The sequence below is a fragment of the Sciurus carolinensis genome, chromosome 4 (assembly GCF_902686445.1).
Source record: "Sciurus carolinensis chromosome 4, mSciCar1.2, whole genome shotgun sequence".
Lineage (NCBI taxonomy): Eukaryota > Metazoa > Chordata > Mammalia > Rodentia > Sciuridae > Sciurus > Sciurus carolinensis.
Window position 1 is genome coordinate 98,296,837 of NC_062216.1, and position 8,164 is coordinate 98,305,000.

Genomic DNA, 8,164 nt, shown 5'->3' on the forward strand with positions numbered 1-8,164 from the left:
ATGTCCTCCTCGTTCAGTTTAGGCAATTCATATGTCTCTAGAAACCTGTTGATGTCTTCGAAATTTTCTATTTTGTTGGAGTATAGATTTTCAAAATAGTTTCTAATTATGTTTTGTATTTCAGTCGTGTCTGTTGTGATGTTTCCTTGTTCATTCCGAATTTTAGTGATTTGGGTTTTCTCTCGTCTTCTCTTTGTTAGTGTGGCTAAAGGTTTATCAATTTTGTTTATTTTTTCGAAGAACCAACTATTTATTTTGTCAATTTTTTGTATTGTTTCTTTTGTTTCAATTTCATTGATTTCAGCTCTGAGTTTGACTATTTCCTGTCTTCTACTACTTTTGGTGTTGGTCTGTTCTTTTTCTAGGACTTTGAGCTGTAGTGTCAGGTCGTTTGTTTTTTGAGTTTTACTTCTTTTATTAAATGCGCTCCATGAAATAAATCTTCCTCTAAGTACTGCTTTCATAGTGTCCCAGAGATTTTGATATGATGTTTCTTTGTTCTCGTTTACCTCTAAGAATTTTTTAATTTCCTTCCTAATATCTTTTGTTATCCATTCATCATATAATAGCATATTGTTTAATCTCCAGGTGTTGGAGTAGTTTCTGTTTTTTACTCTTTCATTTATTTCTAACTTCAATCCATTATGATCTGATAGAATACAAGGTAGTGTCTCTATCTTCTTGTATTTGCTGACATTAGCTTTGTGGCATAATATATGGCCTATTTTAGAGAAGGATCCATGTGCTGCTGAGAAGAAAGTGTATTCGCTCTTGGTTGGATGGTATATTCTATAAATGTCTGTTAAGTCTAAATTATTGATTGTGTTATTGAGATCTATGTTTTCTTTGTTCAAGTTTTGTTTGGAAGATCTGTCCAGTGGTGAGAGAGGCGTGTTAAAATCACCTAGTATTATTGTGTTATGGTCTATTTGGTTTCTAAAATTGAGAAGGATTTGTTTAACATACATGGATGAGCCACTGTTTGGGGCATAGATGTTTATGATTGTTATATCTTGCTGATTTATGCTTCCCTTAAGCAGTATGAAATGTCCTTCCTTATCCCTTCTGACTAACATTGGCTTGAAGTCCACATTATCTGAAATGAAGATGGATACTCCAGCTTTTTTGCTGAGTCCATGTGCATGGTATGTTTTTCCCCATCCTTTCACCTTTAGTCTATGGGTATCTCTTTCTATGAGGTGAGTCTCTTGCTAGCAACATATTGTTGGATCTTTCTTTTTAATCCAATCTGCCAGTCTATGTCTTTTGATTGATGAATTCAGGGCATTAACATTCAGGGTTATTATTGAGATATGATTTGTATTCCCGGTCATTTGGTTCATTTTTTAAATTTTATTTATTCATTTCTTTTTTGACACATCTTGGTTCCTCCTTTATTTGACAGTTCCTTTAGGATAATTCCTCCCTTTGCTGATTTGCTTCTTTGTTTTTTATTTCTTCCTCATGGAATATTTTGCTGAGAATGTTCTGTAATGCTGGCTTTCTTTTTGTAAATTCTTTTAGCTTTTGTGTATCATGGAAAGATTTTATTTCATCGTCAAATTTGAAGGTAAGCTTTGCTGGGTATAAGATTCTTGGTTGGCATCCATTTTCTTTCAGAGCTTGAAAAATGTTGTTCCAGGCCCTTCTAGCTTTTAGGGTCTGGATTGAAAAATCTGCTGATATCCGTATTGGTTTCCCCCTGAATGTAATTTGGTTCTTTTCTCTCACAGCCTTTAAAATTCTGTCTTTATTTTGTATGTTAGGTATTTTCATGATAATGTGCCTTGGTGTGGGTCTGTTGTAATTTTGTGTATTTGGAGTCCTATAAGCCTCTTGAACTTGATTTTCCATTTCATTCTTCAGATTTGGGAAATTTTCTGATATTATTTCATTGAATAGATTGTTCATTCCTTTGGTTTGTTTCTCTAAGCCTTCCTCAATCCCAATAATTCTCAAATTTGGCCTTTTCATGATATCCCATAGTTCTTGCAGATTCTGTTCATGATTTCTTACCATCTTCTCTGTTTGTTCAACTTTGTTTTCGAGGTTAAATATTTTGTCTTCAATATCTGAAGTTCTGTCTTCCAGGTGTTCTATCCTATTGGTTATGCTTTCTATGGAGTTCTTAATTTGGTTTATTGTTTCCTTCATTTCAAGGATTTCTGTTTGTTTTTTTTTCAATATCTCTAACTCTTTATTGAAATGATCTTTTGCTTCCTGAATTTGCTCTGTTAACTGTTGATTGGTGTGATCATTCAATGCCTGCATTTGCTCTTTCATCTCATCATTCAATGCCTGCATTTTCTCTTTCATCTCATCGTTTGCTTCCCTGATCATTTTAATTATGTACATTCTGAACTCCCTTTCTGTCATTTCTTCTGCCATGCTGTCGTTGGATTCTATTGATGTAACATCTAGATTTGTTTGGGGCATTTTCTTCCCTTGTTTTCTCATATTGTTCAGGAATCAGTGGGTCATTAAGATATTGCAGATTTCCTTTATCGACTTATAATGTCCCTGAAGATTGCTAGTATATCCCCTCTTATCCCTCAGTAGCGTGAAGTCTTGGAGGAAGTTGATAATGCGGAGCTCCACGAAGAAGCTGCCTCTCTAGGGTGGTGACCCTCAGGTGGCATATATTCCCTGCTAGTGGTCTGAGGTGTCTCCACTTGTTGACCAATGGTCATCCAATGGGGAACTAGGCTGTGGGCTGAGGCAAAGCCTGTTTGTTCCTGTGTCTCTGGTTTTACCGTCCCTGTGGGAAAACCTCTCCCGGTAGGGAAGACTCACTCGGTGGGAACGTCTCGCTGGTCAGTTCCCCTCCTAGAGGTTCCCCTCAATCTACAACTACTGCCTGGGCTGGGCTGTCTTCCTCTGCAACGTTCCCAGGGGCCCGGACCTACCTCCTGGGCCTGGGAGCCTCACCCTCCGCAGGCGAGTCTCCTTAGGCTGCCTCTCCCAGAGAATCTGCCTGCAGCCCTGGAAACTTCTCTCTGCCCCTAGGCGTGTCTCTGTGCGGCTCTTCCAGCAAGAAGCCACCTAGCTCCTGGGACCCTACTCTGCACCTAATCGCCTGGCTATGCGGCCCCTCCTCTGAGCCGCCACCTGGAGCCCCGTACAATAGCTCCGATACCCAGAGACCCGCCACACACCTCCTCCACCGGACAGCAGCCCGGTTTCCGACGCAGTCACTAGGAGTCCAAGCAACTCACTTCGCATCTCCTCCTCCCGCCAACCTCCCATAACCCTAGGCAGTCACTCCAAGTCCAAGTGACCCACCCTGTTCCTCCTCCTCCTCCTTGGGGTAGCCCCCCGGGTGTTCAGGGGCGGTGGCTCTGCGACCAAGTGACCCGCCACGCTCCTCCTCTTCCTCCAGGCAGGCCACCGGTGTTCAGGAGCGGTCGCTTTGAGTGCAATCAACTCACCACTCGCCTCCTCCTCTGGCAACTGCCTGTGGCTCTGATGCAGTCACTCCTAGACCAAGCGACCCGCCGTGATCCTCCTCTTCCTCCGGGCAACCCCCCGGTGTTCAGAAGCGGTAGTTCTGGGTCTAAACAGCTCGCCACGCGGCTCCTCCTCAGGCAGCCGCTGGGAGCCCCAGTGGTTGCTCCGAGTCCAAGCGCTATGCTGAGCCGCCTCCTCTATGATGATCCCAGTTGTCCGTGTTTACCGCTCCAGCGGGGGGAGGGGCGTCTTGCCGAGCAACTCCACTTCACAAATTCCCTGCATTCCGGGGCTACTGCCCCATCCGGGACGCCTCCCCAATGGGAGAGACTCACCTGGCGGCTTTGAGTTGGTCCCAAGTCTCTCACTATCTCCTCTTTTGAATCCTGCGTCCTGGAGCAACGTGAAATGCAGCTGCCCTCTAGGCCGCCATCTTGAAACTCACCTAAAATTTTTATAATTATTTTTTATAGCACTGGGGATTGAACCTAGGGCCTTGTGCATATGAGGCAAGCACTCTACCAACTGAGTTATATCCCCAGCCCCTGCATATTTTATTAAAACATTTAAAATAAAAAAGTGAAATGCGTTTTTGTGTTTTCTCAGAAATGAACCAAAAGATTATAGAATCCTACATGATTTGGAGACACAAAGTGGATGCTGAGTGACTAGAGGTCACTCTAGGTGTGGAATCTTAGAAAGCTTGTCCTTAGAGTAAATGACACTGTGACTCTGGCAGCAGATAATAAAGAATGATGCTCTGGAGATAAGGTAGGGGCAGTCTGTGGTTGGCTAGTGAGCAGATGAGAGTTCCTGCTGGAGGTGGGATCTTTAATCCTATGGTTTATCTTCTGCTTATGCCTCTTTCTTTGTACATGGTTCTAAATAACTCTAAGTCCTCTCTCAATAGAGTCTGTCAGGAGGAGGCCTTGGGGAGGATATATCTATCTTCTCATTCTGTTCTTGCATGTATTTGGAGACTATCTTTAGAACCTTCTCATAATCAAGCACGAGAAGATGGTCTATGCTGTCAAAAAGCCAAATGGTCTTCAAGATATGACTGGGTCCCAGCTTCTCTGCTTCTACCTAGAGAAGAGTTCAAACTTTCTTCAAACTATTGCCTGTCAATGGGATTCTACAGCTCCAGGGGGAGCTTGATCTGGAACTGGAGCAGGTGTCACTGCTATAGTCCTGAAGAATGACTACCTTTTGGACACCGGGGCCTGCTGTGGCCTCATGGGGTGTACAGGACCAGTTATACCACACACCACCTCTTGTGTTCTCCAGCCGCTATCTTGCGCCTTCCTGATTATTCTTCAGTGCTGTTGCTTCTCATTTACTCAACATACAACAATGGTGACCAACTAAGTTCCAGGTCAGTTGCTAATGCAGAGGCACAAGAAAGAATGAGCCTTGGGGCTAGGGTTGTGACTCAGTGGTGGAGTGCTTGCCTCCCACATGTGTGGCACTGGGTTCAATCTTCAGCACCACATAAAATAAATAAATAAGATAAACGTATAAAGAAACAAAAGAATGAGCCTTGCTTCCAGTGCTACTGCCAGTCTGTGGGATCCTTGTGTGAATTAGACAAAGTAAATTTTTTCAAAAGGACAACATCATTTACTGTCACTGCTGTAAAAATTTATAGTAGATGAATAATTATGGTGACTCTGATTGCAACATTGGTCTTTGGGTTACTCAGGCCATCCTACATAACCGTGTTCAACCTTCTTAAGTGCTGCTTCACTTTTTTCTTTTTTCTTTGGATATGACCTTTATTGAACTTATCCACCAGAGTAGAAATAATGTCTGTACAAAACCAAATGTTTGTTACTATAACTTCTGCATCACAATTAAAATCCAAACCGTTTTTTAAAAACAGCCAACTCAATCAAAACCCACTACTTCAGAAGCAATAGCTTCTTTGAAGCCACAGTAACACTTAAATATGGTTAAGACTCGAATGCAGAAATTTGGTTGGTTGGAGAGCTAATTAAACTTCCAACTTGCTCAAATAGAATTACAAAAAGGCAAAATTGTGTTTTTTCACAGAGATATAGTCCACTGGAATCACCAACACTGAGCAGCTGTTAAGAGTATTAGAGTCCTGAGAAAATAAAGAATCCAGGCATCCTTTAGACGGTCTTCTGTTGTCCTTTCTTCCCAGTCAGAGATTTGTGCATATGTGGGATGACACCACCACCAGCAATTGTAGCCTTGATGAGAGAGTCCAATTCTTCATCTCCACGAATAGCAAGTTGCAAGTGACAAGGGGTAATGCGCTTTACCTTTAAGTCTTTTGAAGCATTTCCTGCCACTTCAAGTACCTCTGCGGTGAGGTACTCCAGGATGGCTGTGCTATACACAGCGGCAGTTGCGCCCACACGTCCGTGACTGGTTGTCCTAGATTTCAGGTGTCGATGAATACGGCCCACAGGGAACTGCAAGCCAGCTCTCTGCGAGCCGGAAACCGCCTTTGTCTTGGCCTTTCCGGAGTCCTCCCAGCCTTACCACCCGCCATCTCGAATTGTGCTGAAGCTCAGACAAGCAAGGCATAAAAGGCGAGAAAAGGCTAGTCAGACACACAGCGAGATCCTACCACCTACTCCTTTGTCCCACGGCCATTCAAACTTACGCAGCTTCACTTTTAAGGAAATTGCAACCATGTGTTTAAGTCAAGGAAGGAAGAAGTGAAGTCAAGAGAGCCAAATGCTGATGAGGCAGATGAAAAGGAAAAGACTAAATTAGGATACAATGTGTAACACCTAAAAGTTCACTTGGTGACTTCTTGAGACAGGAATTTCACAAAATCATAAAATTTTGGGACTGAAAAATCCTACAGAGAACTTCGGACTCTCTTTCTTCTTCCAGTGTTGAACGTGGAATAACTGAGACCCATAAATCTGAGGTATCTGCCCAATCTGTAGGGCACTACCTGATACTCTACCTTTCTTTTGGTCTCAAGCAATATATTTTATATTTCGATTGCTGTGTTCTGAATCTTCTGAGCTACCCTGCTTTCCAAATCACTTCAATTTAGGGAGTGTAAACACCTAATGGGCTAGTTTTGTTAAACAAAGTTGTTACTAGGGGATCAAGGAGTAAAACATTACTCACTACACGGTTTTGGATATATCAAGGGTCATCTACATTTTAGAGGGAAGCTCAGAGTGTCTTCCAGCATGTCCCTTCATTCAAAGGAATATATATCTTATCACCGGAATAAGGTTTCACATCTTTGAACTGACGAACAGGAGTAGAGGGATGGCTTGTGGACAAGGTAATTTCACAGTTGATTCCTTTTCTATACCTGTCCAGTAGAATGAGGAGGGTAAAAGCTAAATTGCCATATGATCTTTACTAGATTCATCTGATTCTAGTTCAGTCACCTCCCTGGGTCTTCTAACTCATTATTCCCGTATTTGTTTTCTCTTTCCTTCATACACCTTTTGGGCATGCACTATCCCTGTGAAGTTTTTCCTAAAAAGCACCATCACATCATATACAACTGTATGCCCCATACACAGTCTTTTAGAATTATAGGTAGTAATTATGAAATACTTTTGTAAGTTAAGTACTTTTGTTTGGTTTTTAAAAATTGAGTTCTTTAGAGATTGGCGTGACCCACGTTCACAATATCCAACCCTAATACTTCCTACTACTCACCCACATACCTCCCTTCCACAAGCCTTGAAATATTGTTCTTGTTTTTACCATCCCCTTCAAGTCACCTATAAACCTTTCATCCTCTTGAAGTATGACTGAGCACCCTGTGTGACAATGTGAAGCCTACAAAGCGAGGCAGATATGACTCAGATATGGGGTGGTTCCTGCTCCTGGCTAGATGACTTTGTGGCAGGTGCAGCTGCTCATCTACCCAAAAACTGCTGCCTCTCTTTCTTCTTGCTAACTGAACCTTACTTTCCTTGAGATATTGGACAGGAAGCAATGGGCCCAGGGAAGTTAGACCTGCCCATTTTATGGAGGTAAACCCAAATAGTTAGCCAGTCACATTAAATCTGGTTCTTCTTTGCCAGCAGGAAAAGGTGGACTTGGTTCCAGTTATGACGAGGGAATATAAAGGTACTCTTGGAGGGGAGAGTTTCTGATTCTTCTTTTCCTCCTTGCTAAGTGTACCAGCTGGAGAAAGTACTGCTTGGAGCTGTGGTAGCCATCTTGTGACCTTGCAGTCAAAGCAAGAAGAAGTGCAAACAACACTGGAATGCTGACAACTTTGAGCCACCAAACTCTAGACATTTTGTTACCCTATAAGTTACATCTTTGTGGTTTAAACCTGTGTTAATTATTTGTTTTGTAACATGTTCCTAAAATTATCCTGATAGAAGTTCTGTCTATGACACAGGTTAGCTATGTGGGGAAACAGGGAGTCCCAAAGCTGAGCTAATTTAGAGAGGTTGCTTGCTAAGGAAAGTGTGAAATCAGTGCAGACTGTAGAGGAAGAGTATGAATTTTGGGGGGCAAAGAGTGAAGCAACACAAGGAATATCCCCAGAGTCTAGCTAATGCCTGACATGCAGGATCACAATGAATACTTATTAAATGTTGACTATAGGACAGTGTAGAACATTGGACTTAGCATATGTGATAAGGATCAGAAAGTCAGAGGCCAGGAGGATAAAGGGCAAGATGAAATACATTTTTAAAAATGGGTCAGGGTAAGTTGCACAGAATTAAGACACTGGTGGATTCTGGTGTGA

General features: G+C 42.2%; 1 pseudogene; it reads right to left on the minus strand.

The window, feature by feature from the left end:
- Nucleotides 1-5,582: 5,582 nt before the first annotated feature.
- LOC124983292 (histone H2A.Z-like) lies at nt 5,583-5,968 on the minus strand (annotated as a pseudogene).
- Nucleotides 5,969-8,164: the final 2,196 nt, after the last annotated feature.